The sequence below is a fragment of the Fringilla coelebs genome, assembly GCF_963513975.1.
Source record: "Fringilla coelebs genome assembly, chromosome: 3".
Taxonomy (NCBI): Eukaryota; Metazoa; Chordata; class Aves; order Passeriformes; family Fringillidae; genus Fringilla; species Fringilla coelebs.
The window spans coordinates 37,039,998-37,055,799 of NC_140030.1; the positions used below are offsets into that span (position 1 = coordinate 37,039,998).

The following is a 15,802-nucleotide window of genomic DNA, read 5'->3' on the forward strand; positions in this document are numbered from 1 at the left end:
ATAAGGAACACTAAGAGACATAGTAGTGAAATCTGTGAAGAAGTTGAGATTTTGATGACCCTGACAGACCAGGGTGCCCTCATTTCCCTGTCAGTACTTTCTCCAGGGCTGCTCTGCAAGGACAGACCTCCTGCTTCTCGCCCAGGCTCCTTCTCAGGAGTTTTCAGTGCTTTTCTTATCTTGTACCAGTCTAAGCTCCAAAGTGTGTTAGTCCCTGGCTGTCATCCCATGCTGCCCACTGTGGTGACTGGCAGCTGAATTCCTGATTCTCCAACACCACATTTTCCTCTGTTTCTGTTTCTTCCTTTCTACTTCTTCCTATCCCATTCTCCCACCTTGCATTCAGTATATTGATTAGACTTCTGTTTGGAGTCTCCACTTTTTTCCGGCAGCTGATTATTTTTCTGACCTCTGTGCTGCATGACAATCTCCTTATCGCCAGGCCTTCCAGGTTGCACTAACCCACTGGAGATAAAGGAGGTACACATCTGTTCAGAGGCGGGAGAAATCCCCCTTGCCTATTAATATACAAATTTATTGAAAGGCCTGTCTTTATTCTCAACTTATCAACCTGCTTGGAAGTTTTGCTTGAACAGATTAACAATGTACTAAAAGATTATGGGAAGCCTTTCAAGGTTAAATCCTGTAAAAGGAATTAGGACTTAGGTTTGGAGTAGGATTTTTTTACCACTCGTGTTTTCAGCATTGTGTCTTGGGACAGCCCTGACAGGCATTAGCCTGCTGAAAACTGATGGAAAGAGGAAGAGTGTTTCCAGGTGGGTAATGCAGGACCATCTGTCTCACACACCAGCTGATCACTTATGTGCACAAAGGGCTGTTAGGTTTCAAGGCCAGCTTTGGATAGGGGGTCTTGCCCATATATGTCTGTATTGGGTTTCTTCTATACAGAGAGCTATGAAACATGACCAATGAGAGGGTGAATAATTTGGATATATCAAAATACTAAATGAGGGTGTAGAAACTCAAAAAAGAGGACTGGTTGCAATACAGCTCTTGCCATTACCTTCCCACAACTGGCATCAGTGACCTGACCACAGCTTCAGGTTCAAAGCCACATAGACTCCAGGCCCATTGCCAGATAAGTTTTTTAAGTAGGGCTGAAGCATTTCTGCCAATCCCTTGGCAATATAATCTGTTGTGGACTCAGGACTTGCCTCAGGACTTGCTCCTCCTCTGTCCCTTTGCCACCAGATTGTTTTCAGTTCCCTCTGCTTTTTCTTCTTTCCCTTTTGTCAGGTCATTTGACTTTGAAGCTGGGTGCACATAATGAAACAGTGCCCAGCCTTCAGTCACAGGACTTGCAGTAAGGGCAGAGGTAAATAAGAGGCTGCATCTTTGCATATATGACATGTACAGTGATAGATGTGACTGGACTTTGTCCATGGAGAGCTGCAGTTCATAGACATTATATTCTTTCTGTGTGATTCATTTCTCTCCTCACTGGGGAAAAAAAATCCAGAAGAATACAAAACCAACTGTCTGCATTAGAAAAGGTTCATTTTACTTAAGCACAGGGAATTGTCCCACTGACTTCCACACAATCAGGGAGCCTATCTGCACCCAGGTTTGCAGGATCATGATAGGTCTCATCCTATTCCTGTTAAAGAGTGAAAATTTCTATGAATTTTCACATCACATTGGTGACAGACCTTTGCCAAAGAAGCTTTTTTCCACAATGTGCTGGCATCTTGTTTCTCAGTTGTAATGATCAAACATAAAATAGTTCTGCCAACTTTTGCATATACGGAACTTATTTAACATACAGGTTAACTGTTACTCACACAAATACTTCTATTCCTACATTAGAATTTTGGACAGTATCAAATTAAATAAAATTCACATGAAGTAAGCCTATCCTGAATATTGAAATGAGCGAACAATATCGTACTGTGAAGAATCACAGTGTGTTTTTATGTGTTTTAGCAACTACATTTGAACTTAAGTAATGACACCAGATTTCAGATTAATGCTGCAGTTTTGACAAAGCCTTGCTGAGATCAGGGAGGCATCAGAGCAATAAGTCCAGTCAGTCAGTCAGCCTTTCCTGGGGAGCACCAAGGGTTTTGATGTGAACCTCTGGTATGACTATTGCCACAGAATGATGACTACCAATTAGTAATTGTTTAGTAAAAAAGGCGTAAGTAGAATAATCTAAAAAAACATTCAAAATAATTTATTCATGACATAACAAGGAAGTGCCTGTGATACTTCAATGTTTAGTTTATTTAGGGCATCAGTTCATTTAAGGCATTTTGAGAATGCCTTCAAGCCAGAGAAACAGCCTCTGAAAGTGATGTGCATGTGAGATCAAGCATTGTATAGGGAACAGCTGCTTGTTTTCTGTTTTCTCCTTCTCCTCCCAATCTTACTTTTATCATTGTACTCAGCCTACTCGTACAAACTCCTTTCTACCAGTGTCTACGGATGGTCCTGCCCAACTTGCCTCCCTACCAGTTTGTGAATTACTGACATGCACCCATAATTGCCCACACGAACACATGACTTGAGTAAGCAAAAGGTCCCAGTGATATTGTGATAGCTGGAGGGGTGGGTGAGGCATTAAGCAGGCACAGTCAGCTATCAAGGTGTTCCTCTCTGACCTTCAGTTCAGACTTCAAAGCCTGCTGACTGGCTGCCTGCTGGAGGGAAGGGCATCTGGCTTCTCTGAAATTGGGGAAGTTTTATTGCGTTCAGTTCTGGGCTGCTCCATGCAAGATGTAGCTGCTGTGGGTGCAGTGGAGGACAGCAAGGGTGATTGGGACACTGAAGCATCTCTCTTATGAGGAAAGGCTGAGAGAGCTGAGCCTGGTTGCTGAAGATGTGACTGAGGGGAGACCTCATTACTGTATATAAATATCTAAAGGGAGGTTACCAAGAAGATGGAGCCAGGCTCTTCTTGGTGGTCTCAACCACTCGGATGTGAGCTGACAGGCAGAAACTGATGCATGGGAAGTTCCACCTAAACATAAGTGCAGATGACCATGCACTGGAACAGATTTCCCAGAGAGATTGTGCAAGTTCCCTCACTGGAGGGACAAGAGCTGTCTGGGCACAGTCTTGTTCCACGTGCTTTAGGACGACCCTGGTTAACCAGGGAGGTTGGACCAGGTGACCCCCTGTAGTCCCTTCCAACCTGACCCACTGTGATTCTGTGGTTTTGTGGCGCTTCTGCTCCCACGCAAATTATTATGAGCTTCCATAATTAAGCTGCAAAGCAGTTTGGGTGCAGGAGAGCGTCCAGCCCGCGTGGGGCCTTGCTCCGGCCAGAGCCCGGTGTTCCTGGCGGGGGCGCGGGGCCGGGGCTCCGGGGCGGGAGGCGGCCCGGTCGCTGGGCGCTGCCCGCCCGCCGCGGCCGCTCGGTGTCGCCCTCGCAGCGGGCACGGCGGCGGCGGCGGCGCCTCCCCCGGGGCAGCTCCGGCCCGGCGGCGGAGGCGCCGCTGGAGGGGCAGTGCCGAGCCCGGCCCGGCGGGAGCGGTGCCGCGGGGCAGCGCAGGTGAGCCCCGCCGCGGTTCCGTGCGGCTGCGGCGGGCCGGGGGAGCGCGGGGGGCGGCGCGGGGGCGCGCCCGGCGGGGCCGCACAGGTGATGGCGGAGGTGGCCGGGCTGTGGCGGGGCTGCAGCTGGGGATCATCGGGCTGAAGCCGGTGCCCCGGAGTGGAGTCGTGAAAGTGTTCCCGTATTCCTGCCCGTCCGGCAGGAGGGATCGACCCCCCCGTCGGGCAGACACGGACCCTCCGGAATGCCGCGCAGGTACAGGGACCTGTGTTGACGTAGGGGTTTGACTGCAGGTTTGGGGGTGAAAGTGGGGAGTCTTAACGCTCTTGTTCCAACTTTTAAGGCCGCGTCTGATGAGAAATGGAAATCTGGCTCAAAGTCATCCTTCCTGTTGTTGACATCACCTGAAAACTCCGCTGGCAATATTTCCACTAGTTTGTTGCAAACATCGGGCCCCCCCGCCCTCCGAGGTCTCAACACCTTGTGAGTACGCACTGTCTGCTTGTAGAGCTCTGATTGTGGAAATCCATGGCTACGGCATGTCATTGTTCTGCAGTGTTCTTTTTATTGCAAGCATTAATAAAGAGCTTATCGTGCCCTGGGGTGTTTGTATTACAGCATAGGCTGTAGACTGCACTCTGTTTTTTTAAGAAGGCATAACCAATATCTTCATATTTTTTAATTATATGTGAAGCGATTATTCGGGATTGTGCTTGGTGTTTCTGCAATGCACATGACCAAAAGGACATGCTGTCTGCTACTGAATACATTTTGTTCACAGGGAAACACTGAGAGAGTTAGAAAGTAGCTTACTGATAGGTGGATCAGTGAATCTTTGCCCCACGAGTTGTTTAAATGAACTTAGAATGTCCTACCAATGTTTAAAGGAGTAATTGGGAAGTTCAGTAAGTCCACCTTGGTCCAAAGACAGAAAAATGTAAGCATGTCTTAACTCTAGTGCAGCATTGGTAAGGCATGGATCAGATGCCCTGGTAGGACTGTTTGAGTCTATGGTTTATTCTGAGGAGAATGTTATTTACTTTCTTTCAAGGTGATGTGTAGGGCTGTGCTGCTAGTTTTATAACAACTTATTTTGGCAGGCTCAAGTTTCAAGTATTGTGTAATCTTCATTCTCCAGATAGTTGGAAAACAAAGTGTTTCTGGAGATGTGTGATTACATGTAAGATCTGCAGTTGCATTGCAGACCACAAGACATGGTGTAATGTTTCTCCTTCAGAACTTCATAACAATTTCTGAGTAGAAAATGTTCAAAAATAGTTAAATACACTGCATGTTGCAAAACCTGCAGTTGAGTGGTTACATGAAGTATTTACATGCCTGGTATGTAGCTGATGTATGCCTGTTTATCCATGAGGACCTATCATGGTAAGGGTAAATGGGAATTGTGTAGCAGCAGTAGTAATGTCACTGCTTTTCTCCCTGTTTGGGTTTTTTTTTTGTTTTGTTTTGTTTGTTTTGTATTTTGTTTGAAAATAAACTAATAAAATAAAAAAAGGAGTTTTGTGGTAGTATTCAGCTGGGAAGTTTTCACTTTCCCCTGCTCCTTAATATTTACCCAGACAGTGCTACCAGCCTCATGTAGGAGACTGGCTTTGAACATGAGAAATGAAATAGCCAGTAAATGATTGGTAAAAATAAAGTGAAAACCTCCTGATCATGCCGGTGCTTTCCTTCAAGATTTTTTCAGAGAGGTCTTTTCTTTTTTGAGGAACAGAAATTGTGAGAAGTTGTCTGCACTAATGGGGCTCCCATGTTGGCTGATATGATGTAGTTGCAGCACCAGGCTCAGCATCTTGCCCTGTCACAGGTGGCACATTCTGGAGTTCAGATTATCAAACGTACCATGTTCTTGGACTAGGTGAGATGAATGATACCTTGGTAAATCAGGTGCTTGTAGGGTGTGGTGATGAGCAATTGAGCCTCAAGCTGCATTTCTCCATGTGTCTTTAGCTTCACCTCTGTTTGACTTTGCCAGTGAGTCATTTTGTGATGTAAAAGACCTTACTGTCCTTTACTCACTAAATCTGTATAACAGGACAAGCAGTGCTTATTGGTTTGGATAGGTGGTGTACCCATGAACATTTTTAAAGCACTTTCAGGTTCTTAAATTAATTATACTGACAACTATATTTATTCTCATTAGTTTCAGATGTACAACTTTCTCTTTTTCCCTCAACAGTTAGGACTTTGGATGAACTTGCAGAGAACTCACAGTTGTATCTATTTTTAGAGATATATCAGTACAACACATCTCTGGTGGAAGTATTTTATTTAAAACCACAAATGAGGTGCCATATTTTATTGGCAAGATTGATCTAGGGAGATATTTGTTAAAGACATAAATTGATTGAAATTGCTTTGGGCAAATAAAAATTTGAAATAAGTATTTTTAGTACCTCTTGTTTATTCAGGAATTAAATATGTGACTTCCTTAAAAATGATCCAGCCAAAAACAGAAGGTGGAGAGCTGCACTTCAGAAAGACCTTAATTCATAACAATAAGGGGCTAATTTTCTTCCCCGCCTCCTATCTAGCTATTTTGATCCCAAAAATCTCCAGAATAGTTTTTGAAGTACAATACTAGAAATATTCTTGTATACCATTACTAGCTTGTGAACCCTTTAGGAATAGCTCAGTTACTTTCTCACTTGGCTGCTCCACTCCCAGTTAGCAGGTGCTGCTGGAGAACAGTTTGTTACAGTTCATTTGCAGTAGTTGTGAGAATAGTGAAATCCTGAAACACCCCGTGTCTTGCTGTGACCTGTCACTGAATTATGTGCACTGCTCTCTTTCCTTTTGTTTGTATTTGGTTTATCTCACGCTGCTGGGTTTGTGAAGGCAGGTGTTCCAAATTTAGGAAGAGTCAGAATAAATGTGTGGAGTCCTTGCTTATTTTTTGCATAGCTTTGAAACACATGAGTGTTGGGATGTTCCCTGAGACTGGGATGTTTTCTGTGTATTGCTTCCTTTGACAGGTTGTGCATGACACAATGATGCTTTGTATTCAAAGCTGGTTTGGCCAGACAGGTATTTTTCTTGTTTTCTGGAAAATACTCAGGTTGAGTTGGAGATGTGAAGGTGTTGAGAATGAAGCAGGAAGGATACTGTTGGTGTGCAGTAGTTTGATACCAAGGTCAAGAATGCTATCAAAAAAAAACAATGATGAAATGAGTGTCAATTTAGGACACATTTTTAGAGGTGTGTGATAAATGAAGCATGAAGGCTGCACAGGACTTTGAGGCTAAAAGCAATCTAGTTTTTTACCACTAATACTTAGTTGGGTATATCCTGTTGCCATAAATCAATCCCCATTGGATGGCCTAATGGATGCAGTACAACAGCTTGAATTCTTGCATTATCCAGATGTGGAGAAGTTGTCTTGGTAGGCTCATGATGTACTTCTGATGGCATATCAAAAGCACAGGTAACTCATGATACAATGGAGGACTGTAGATTGCTGGCTTGCACTGTTTTACTTTTGATCTTTTGGCAGTGATCCTGCCACGTGAGATGAAATTAAAGGTCCTTGGAATGGACAGGAAGACGCGTTCTTCCAGCCAGCACTCGTGTCTTCCTGCTGTCTACTCTGTGGCTCTCTCCTTCCCAGTCCCCACAGCCAGTGCTACTCCTCCAAACCCTAGGTGCATCTCAGCCAAGCCACAGCCATGAGGTGAGGGGGAATTCAGCTGTGATTAGGGATGGGATTTGGGCACATCTGTGGCAAGTGGTGGATGGAAGTATCTGTTGTGGATGCCAGCCAGATGGAGCATACTGGGGCTACAGGGTAGTTGAGCACAGGTACCCTAGTGGGATTGACATAATCCTGAAGAAAAATTTATATACTCCTATGCCAGAAAAGCCTAGGCTTTTTAATCTTATGTCATGATCAAAAGCATTTTTGGAGTACTCTTCAAATCATTAAATTATACCTCCTTCAAATCCTGGATTTAAACAAGCTTCTGACAGCCTATGCCTTACTCTCTCCCTCTCGTGATTTGCCACCTTTTCCACCTAAGCACCACCCACTTTGTGAAGTGAGCCACTGAAGATTCAGGTTTTGTGTGCATGTCTTGGCATGCTGCTGGACAAAAGCATTTTCATTTGCATTATGGAAAATGCATTTGGAATTGATGGAAACGAGTTCCTTAAGGGAATGCATCTTCATTGTGTCTGCATTGCAGTGGGATAATTCCTTTTCCAGTTTGAGATGCCAATTGCTTTAAGCCAGTCAGGAATATTTTCTGTTGGTTTTAACAGCATCTGCAATGTGACATCTTAGGAAGATCTGTTGCTAGGTCTATTTATATTGTGCCAATACACTTCTGAGTTAAAGTGCCCTAAATCATTTCAGTTGGGTCAGTCACTGAGGAAAAGTGTCAACTTTAAAAAATAAGAAAGCACCATGAATGTATGGTAATTATATATGAGCTTCATATTTGAGTGACATTTTAATAGTGGTCACAGTGAATCCTTTTAGGTGTGATTTACTTCTACTCAGAGTTTGATGTTTGTCTGGCAACAGATGCAGAAATTGCAGCTGTTTCAGAGTCTTGGGCAGGATGTGATCTTTTCACTGTTATCATTACTGTTGCAAATAATTGCACTAATAATTGCCAGCCAGATCTGTTGCTTAACTCAGTATTTCGTATTTTGTAAAGCTTACATATGTGTAATTTTTCTTCATTTTCTGTCTGAGCACTTTTGGGATTTGACTATGTCTGGCTGAAGTCTTTCAAGAGGATTATGGGATGGAGGGAAGGGAGGGTGTCTTTCTTCTGGCTGCAAAATTATCTGCCTGACATCTATGGTTTTCATTGATGTTATTGTTCTGGTTTGAATCCAGATTTTAAAAGTAAACATTTTCTTATCAGTTTGTTTTTTCCAGACTTTGCAACAGCTCCTGAATTCTTGCTAGCATATGGTAGTGTTTTTTCACAGCTTCTAGGTAAAATCCGACCATACTCTTTCTATGTTCTCTTTTTTATTATTATTTTTAAGTTTATGGTGATTTTTAATTTTATTTTTAAGCTTATGGTGTAAGTATTGCTATGAATGGCAGACTCAGGTGTGGAGTAAGCTTAAACGTGAGTTTGAAGTATATAGTATTTTATTAATGAACAGTCTGCTACCGAGTTGGATTCTCTTCTTTCTCTGTAAGACTACACTTAATCAGTTTGGAGAAGACAGGTTTTAAGAAATCCTGACCTGGCATGCACTGGGTGAGGCTGTCATGCATTTCACTTACTCCCTGGTGTTTTAACAGACAAGTGGAGGTGCCCCTGCAGGTGAGCAGCTTCATTGCCAGCATGCCTGAAAAGCAGAACTGGATTTGGGGATGAGTGAGGACAGCTCAGTAAAGAGAGGGTGTTGATGTTGGCTGTCTTAGTTGCTGCAACCTCAAAATAAGCAGGATCAAATTTAATTTATTTTAATTATAATAACATAAAGAGTTTTCAAAAACTTAACAAGTGACATAGATGCTTTTGACATAGTTGGAATAACAGAGTGCCTAACATTAGCAGCTTCTCTGTGTGACCATTTTTTACAAATCATACTTTGGTTGAAGGCAGTGAGAAGTGAATATCTCTTGCTGACTAGGACAGGACTGTCTGTCTGGGGAGATTTCTTTCAGCTCTCCCTTCTCTGTGGCCAGGAGCTGCAGGGATGATGAGCCTGGTTTGGAGGTGTGGGTGAATGGTGTCATAGTCAGCCTGATCAGTTCTCATCTCTAAGTTGCCTGCATTTCATTTGCAGGGAGAGATGACATATATTCTCTTTAATGCCTTTCACTCCTGTAGGGCATCCATATCAGTGACTCTGTCAAGCTGAGGAGGGAATAGGATGAACAGGAAACAGCCTGAGAAGATCAGAGAAGAAAGACAACAAATTACAAACATAGCTTGAAAGTTGCTATTTGATAAGAAGAGCTATTTCTTCTCAGCTTTTGAGCTTAAAATCTGCTGGTTTAACCTGATGTCTTCCAGTATTTCTCCATCCTGATTTTCTTCTACTTAATTATCTTACCTTTGATTGTCATATGTTCTCCTTCCTTTAAACTTTTCTAGTTTTGCTAAATGTTTTTAAAGAGGAGACGGCCAGACTTACAACTTCTAAGATGCAGTTGTGTTTCTTAGATGATGGAATAAAGGTGGGTTTGGTTGTACTCTCTGCAGTAATAATCTTTTAGAACCCTTCCCGCTTTTTAACTGTGCTGATGCTTTCATAAGAACAGTCCACTGTCAATCCAGGATTTCAATTCCTGAATCATCCCAAGCCCATCATTATGCATATGAAGTTGAGGTGTTTTTTCCCAGCACAAATACCAGACTGTGTTTAAATGGTATTGAAATACACCAGCCATTTTTAACAGTTGTAATCTTTCCCTGTCCCCTTGTGATTCATTAGTGGGTATAATGAGCACAATATATGCTTAATGCAGATGGCTGTGGGGCTGCAGGCTTAGTGTCCTTCTCTTGGGAAGACTGACCTTGTACTGTTTATTTCCTGTCTCACTGGTTCTCTACAGATGAGGACTTTTCCTGTTATGCCATGACTGCCTAGTTTTTATAATACTGGGACTTCTTAAAATTTTTTTTTCCCTTTTAATCAGACTTCTTTCCTTTGGAGGGAATCTTTGGGGATTGGACACGAGTTACTGGGAAATAACTTCACATCAGTGCAAGTGGGGTAACAGGCTGCGTGTACGCTCACCGTAAATATGAAGTACCTTAATTTAAACATCTGTCTGTGTCCAAACAATCAACATTCAGCTCCATCTAATCTACATTGCAATCACATCCCAGCTTGCTTCATAACATTTTAAGTTTCAGTATTCTGTTTGGGATTTAGTTTTTGTTAAAGAGAACCCTGTGTGTATTACAGTAACTCACTTCTGCTTCTCATTCTTCCTACTTGTCAGAACAGGTTGACTATTTCTATATTTAGCTCTACTTTGTTTATTCATCCTTTCTCAATAAGAATTTTACACTTTGTTTACATGGAAGCAAGATGGCTTCCAATGGGAAAGTGAATGGCAGAATTGAAAGAGTGTTATGAATACTTGCACTAAGTAGCATGCCATATTAATAAATCAAAGCAGAATTTGCAGGTATAAGCTCTGGTCCTTGGCAGAATCTCTTAACTGAGAAAAATCTAATATTTTAATAAATTGTTGCCAGATTCATAGTCTCCATACAAGAGTATTTTAGGTCAAAAAAGAAACCCTCAAATTTTTTTCTGCCTCCTTTCTATTTTCTTTATCTCTGCCCACCAACACATGGTTGAGAAGTTTAAAAGCAAACTTCTGGGTTCCATGTTCTTTCAGAGAATTTAGCCTTTCATGTCTATAACTGCAGACATAGAAGTGAGGAGGATGTTGCTGCTTCATTTACTAGAACTGTGCCAGTTTTTCTTCTTTTTGCTTGTAATCCTGATAGTAGGATACATGGTATGGAAGACAGAAACATATTCAAAATCAAGCTTACAGAACTTGGATACATGTATTTGCAGCTTTTAAAAATTACTTTTTAAAAAAGTTATAATAATATGAATTTTCTTATATATCATATGTGGGTTTGTACATGCAGGAAATATCTGCATATACTTACATGGGGTGAGCTGGTTTTGGTGAGCAGACACACCAAGAAAACAGGTAAGGGTGCATTCAGAAGACCTGAGCACAGCACTTGAAAGAAAAAAACAAACCAACATTTTAAAGGTTTATTGTTCTCCTCACAATTTTAAATTAAGACTCTCTCCTTGACTAGGCTGAAATAAATAAGTGTTGAGCTACTCAGGAAGCTGTGGTGTAAAGCTAGTTTTGTCTGGGACCCATTCTCAGTCTTTCCCAGACATGGTATAAAGAGTGTCAGTGAAATTGAGAACTTGCTCTGTGTTTCAGTCCGGTGTAACTCTCATGAAACACAGGATGCTCTGCCTTAGTAGGAAAAACACTAAATGTGCTTTTCAAGGAAGCTAAGCCAGGGAAGGTTATCAGAGGAGAGTGACACTATGATGGAATTTCTCAGAACATTAATAAATACAGTGTTTCACACTAAGATGAAGGATTTTTCTGTCATTCTAGGGAGGTGTATACTTGTCATCTTCCCTGAAGTACTGAGATTTTGGACAGCATTAACTATATAGGCAGTGTCTTAGTTTGATGGTTATTAATAAAGTCACATTGTAAATTTTAATGTAGCAGCAAGCATCTGCTGTATGTCTGTCCTTTTTGTCTGTAAAAAGCAAACTGACCTTCAGTTGATCAGCTGTCATTATTCAAGTTTTGAGAATGAGAATCCACTCTTCTGCTGACAAAAGTTTTTCATGGTTTGTATATGTTAAGCTTTGCTCAGAATATATATGGTGTTTCAGGGAAAACAGAGTCAGGCAAAAGTATAATGCAAAAGTTAGCATATTTTACCAAGTACCATTTGAAAATCACTTCCCTTATGCTCTGCACGTGGGATTTTCAGGCTTTGCTTAATAAAGCAAAATAGAATAAAGGTGATACTGAAATGATGACTATTTTAAAAATTCTCATGATTTTTACTCAAATAACAGTATGGCCCACAGAGAGGTAATTATCAACAAATTGTTTGTAGCAAAATTATAATTAATTCAGTGTATTACATCTCAGAAGGGTAGAACTGAAAAACAAAACCTTCAACTAGTTTTTGCATTATTAGCTAAAGATGGATGCTTATTATCCTGGTTTTTTTTAAATTGAATTTTATGTCGTATTTTGTATCAGTAATGCTGGATCAAAACCTGATTTCCCTGCTTCTGTGGCTGACCTCATTCAGTTCAAAGACTGTTTATATGAATAAGACCCAAAGAATGTGGCTTTGTATGAAAAATATCCTCCCAGAGGGAGTTGTAGTAGGCTCACACTTAATATAAAGGGAAAAAAGACAGAAGTGAATGTTTATGTTTCATTGTCTTGTTGTACAATGATTTTCAGTGAAGTTTCATATTCTGTGAAATTAAATCTGTAGCCAAGATAATATGATATTGGACAATTTTTATAATTCAGCGTACAGGTCTTTGCTGTTGAAACAAAAGGCTGAGTGTTTTTAGGTGCAGATAGCCTGACTAAAGTAACCTGTTGCCAAAGAAGTTGCAGTGCATTTTTGATAATGTTCAGCAGAGAGATAATTGTGAGCTCTGAACGGTGTGTTACAGCCATGGGAGTAGTTAACAAGATAAAGAAAATCTCAGCTTTCTCTCTGTTTACAAAACTGGCCTTTCAGGAAGGACTGGAAAACAAGAATACAAATACATATGCTTGCATTCTCTTTCTACCCCTCCTCTTTGCCTCCCTGTGTTGAGCCAAAAATAAATGGGAAGACTAACTGTAAGAAAACAGCACTAGAGTCAATCCTCCTCTTCCTTAGTTTTCTCTCTCTGTTTTATACCTCACTGGGAGCTGGTGGTTGTGTGGCAACTGCAGCTCCCCTGATTAGGTGTGATTCAGTCCTGTAGGGCCAGGAGAGAGCAGAACTCTGTTAACTCCTCCTTACTCACACTGCAGAGCCTGCAAATCCAGAGATGGAGCAGCACAGCTCAGGAGTGAAGTTTGATCCTGTCTGCACTGAAACACCAATGTGTGTTTCTACCATATTAGGCCACTCCTGTGATTGTAAGGTAATAAAGATGTCCGTGACCTTTTTACCATTTAATTTTCCCATTGTCTCTTCATTCTGTGCCACTTCTAAAAGCTCTGCATTGTTCCCTAATTTCTTCTTCCCCTCTCTTTTGTCCCAATACTTTCATATTATTGATTAGAGAATCACCTGATTTTCTTTGATCTGTTCCTCATCTCCTACAAATCTCCTGTTTTGCTAGTTGTGGTCCTAGCAGTGGTTAATAAGTGCTGAATCAACACTTAGAACCCAAAAGACATGTGAGTAGAGCAAAAGGTTTTTTGACAATCCTTTAAGAAAGAATTTGTGAGAGAATGAAAAAGGATATGTGTCCCTCTTCCATACCTTTCCAGGCCATCTTTATGGATCAGATTGATGGTTGTGACGCATCTTCCAAGGCTTTTTAAAGGCTTTGTGTTCAATATTTTCTTCCTCATCCTATTCTCTAGTCGTTACCTGTCTCAATTTGCAATTATTTTTTCTGCTTTCGCTGCAACTCTAGTATTGGTTTGGGTTTTGAGGCATGTTTTTCCATCTCTGACTGCTTTCAACTCTCTCTGTTCCAGCATCAGTAGCTTATGGGTTTTTCTGGTTGTGCTTCTAGCTTTGCTAGGCTTACTGTCCTTATCAGTGTGCTGTATTTTTGATAACAACAGTCCACTGTGTTCCTTGGTAGGGTGATGGTTAAGGAATATTTATTTCTATCTTACTGGACAGGAACTGCCACCCCCTTGAGATTTTTATTGTGTTTTTCCTGTATGTTGTAAAAGTGAAAATGGAATCTCTTTCAAAAGGGTATCCTCAAACATAAGAGGCACAGGGGTGCTGAGCTTCATAAGTGTAGGGAAGGAGACGGTCATGAGGAAAATCTTGCCTGTTTCTGGAAAGATGGTCCAGGCATATGATCTCCCTCTAGCATGATCCTGCTATTCTCTGTTTCTCTGTCGTCAGGTTTGAGATTTTTTTGCTTCTTATTTCTCTTTAGGACCCGGGCAGCCTTTGTGGGCAGATAATGTAAAATGCTCTCCATGATTTAACACAATCTTATATGAGGGGGCCTCTTGTAAAGTATGAAGGAGACTCAGATATGCTGGGATTTCAAAATATTCATTAACTATAAAGCAGATACACCAACCTGCATGATCCTTTTCAGTATTCAAAATAGACCAAAGCTTCTATTTTGACTGGAGACAAGTAAAAAAACCTAAGGAGACTGAAATGGATGTAAGAAATAGCATCATCCTCCGTGGTTCCTATTAGTGGCTGAGCAAGGAGGTGCTTTTACTAAGGGATCCTGACTTTACCAAGGTGCTGTAGGTAAGTCCATGTAGTAACACATTTCCAGGTTTTCCTCTCTTTCAGGCTGTGGGAAATATCCACAAGCATTGAGAAGCTGAGTGTCTTTAAAGCCAGTTTCACTTCCCAGAGAGACGGCTTCCACTGTGAGCACACAGGGGAAAGGAGGGGGATCAGGGCACAGTGAGGGGGACTGGGGGAAGTTTGTATTCATTTTGCACTCCCAGCTCTCCATACTTGACACAAGTATGAATATTTCTGGATTATGAACCTGTGACATCTTGTGTGCAGCCATGAGGGCAGAATCTTCCCTGGGAGCTGAGGTTCTGTCGTACAGGAGGAGAAGCGTTCAAGAAATGCAGTCACTGTAGCATGGTTTCTTGAAATACCTAAAATTATATTAGTGGTGATCCTTTTAATCTGTACAAAGAGCCTGCTGGTGTGGGAGATTTTTATTTTACCTGGTTGGGTATTGCATTTCAGTGCAGCAGATGGCATGTATATGACAAGTGCCCTTTGGTGAGAGAGTAAACACAGCAAGAAATACGCCCCAAACCCCTGGCATTTTCTTAGGCCTTTTCTAACATCAAAGCACCCTTGTGCAATGCTCATTTCAGTCACCTGATGCAAAAGCCAAGGTTTTGTGATAGCTGCTTTCTTCTGTTGATCCTGTGTTAGTACTGCTGGCAATATTCCTGAGATACAAGGAAGAGCAATGTGATATTCAAGGTGAGATGTGTTAATTGAGCCATAGCCTGAGTTGAGAGAGATTAACTTCAGTTACTTGTCCTGGTAGTATTTTGTGTTGATGCATAGCTTTTTTAAATTAACTGAGATCCTAGTCTGCAATATAAGTAGGATAGGAAGGAAACATGATTTTGTTTATTTTGGGCTTGGTGGGGAGGCATTCCTCATGAATCAAATGCTGAGTTGAGACTATTGCTCTGCATGGCTTGCACAGAACAAATGAAGAAGGACATTCTGGGAACTGGGCTGTTCAGTTGGGTTGGAACAAAAGAGCCCTGAGGTAGGGAACCACTTTTGTTTTCTGACTGAGATTCCCACCAGTGAACTTCTGCATGGAGTGGGGAAGAGTCTTCTGCGGAACTTCCAAAGAATTTGGAAGAATTTAGCAAGTCATAAAGATAGCACAGAGGGTGCTCACAACCCACTGACAGATCCTTCAGCTCCATGTCTGCCATGGTCCAGGCAAGAGGATCACAATTTCCATAGTTTTATTTGCATGAACTGTTCGGAGATTACTCACAAACATCACCAGTACAGATACAACTGTGAAGGGCAACTTGGCCTTGTTGTATTTCAGCTT

The 15,802-nt window shown here is 41.6% G+C and overlaps 1 protein-coding gene across 2 annotated transcripts in view; it reads left to right on the forward strand.

Annotated features, from left to right (window-relative positions):
* Positions 1-3,441: 3,441 nt before the first annotated feature.
* ANKRD6 (ankyrin repeat domain 6) overlaps positions 3,442-15,802 on the forward strand; it is an 86,486-nt gene continuing 74,125 nt past the window's right edge. Inside the window, exons 1-2 of one of the 2 annotated variants that reach the window (XM_084201980.1) lie at positions 3,442-3,514; positions 3,858-3,997. The gene's annotated coding sequence lies outside the window, so the exon portion shown is untranslated. Of the gene's footprint in view, positions 3,515-3,628; positions 3,770-3,857; positions 3,998-15,802 lie in introns of those variants that run through there. The other variant, XM_084201979.1, reaches the window with a different exon arrangement.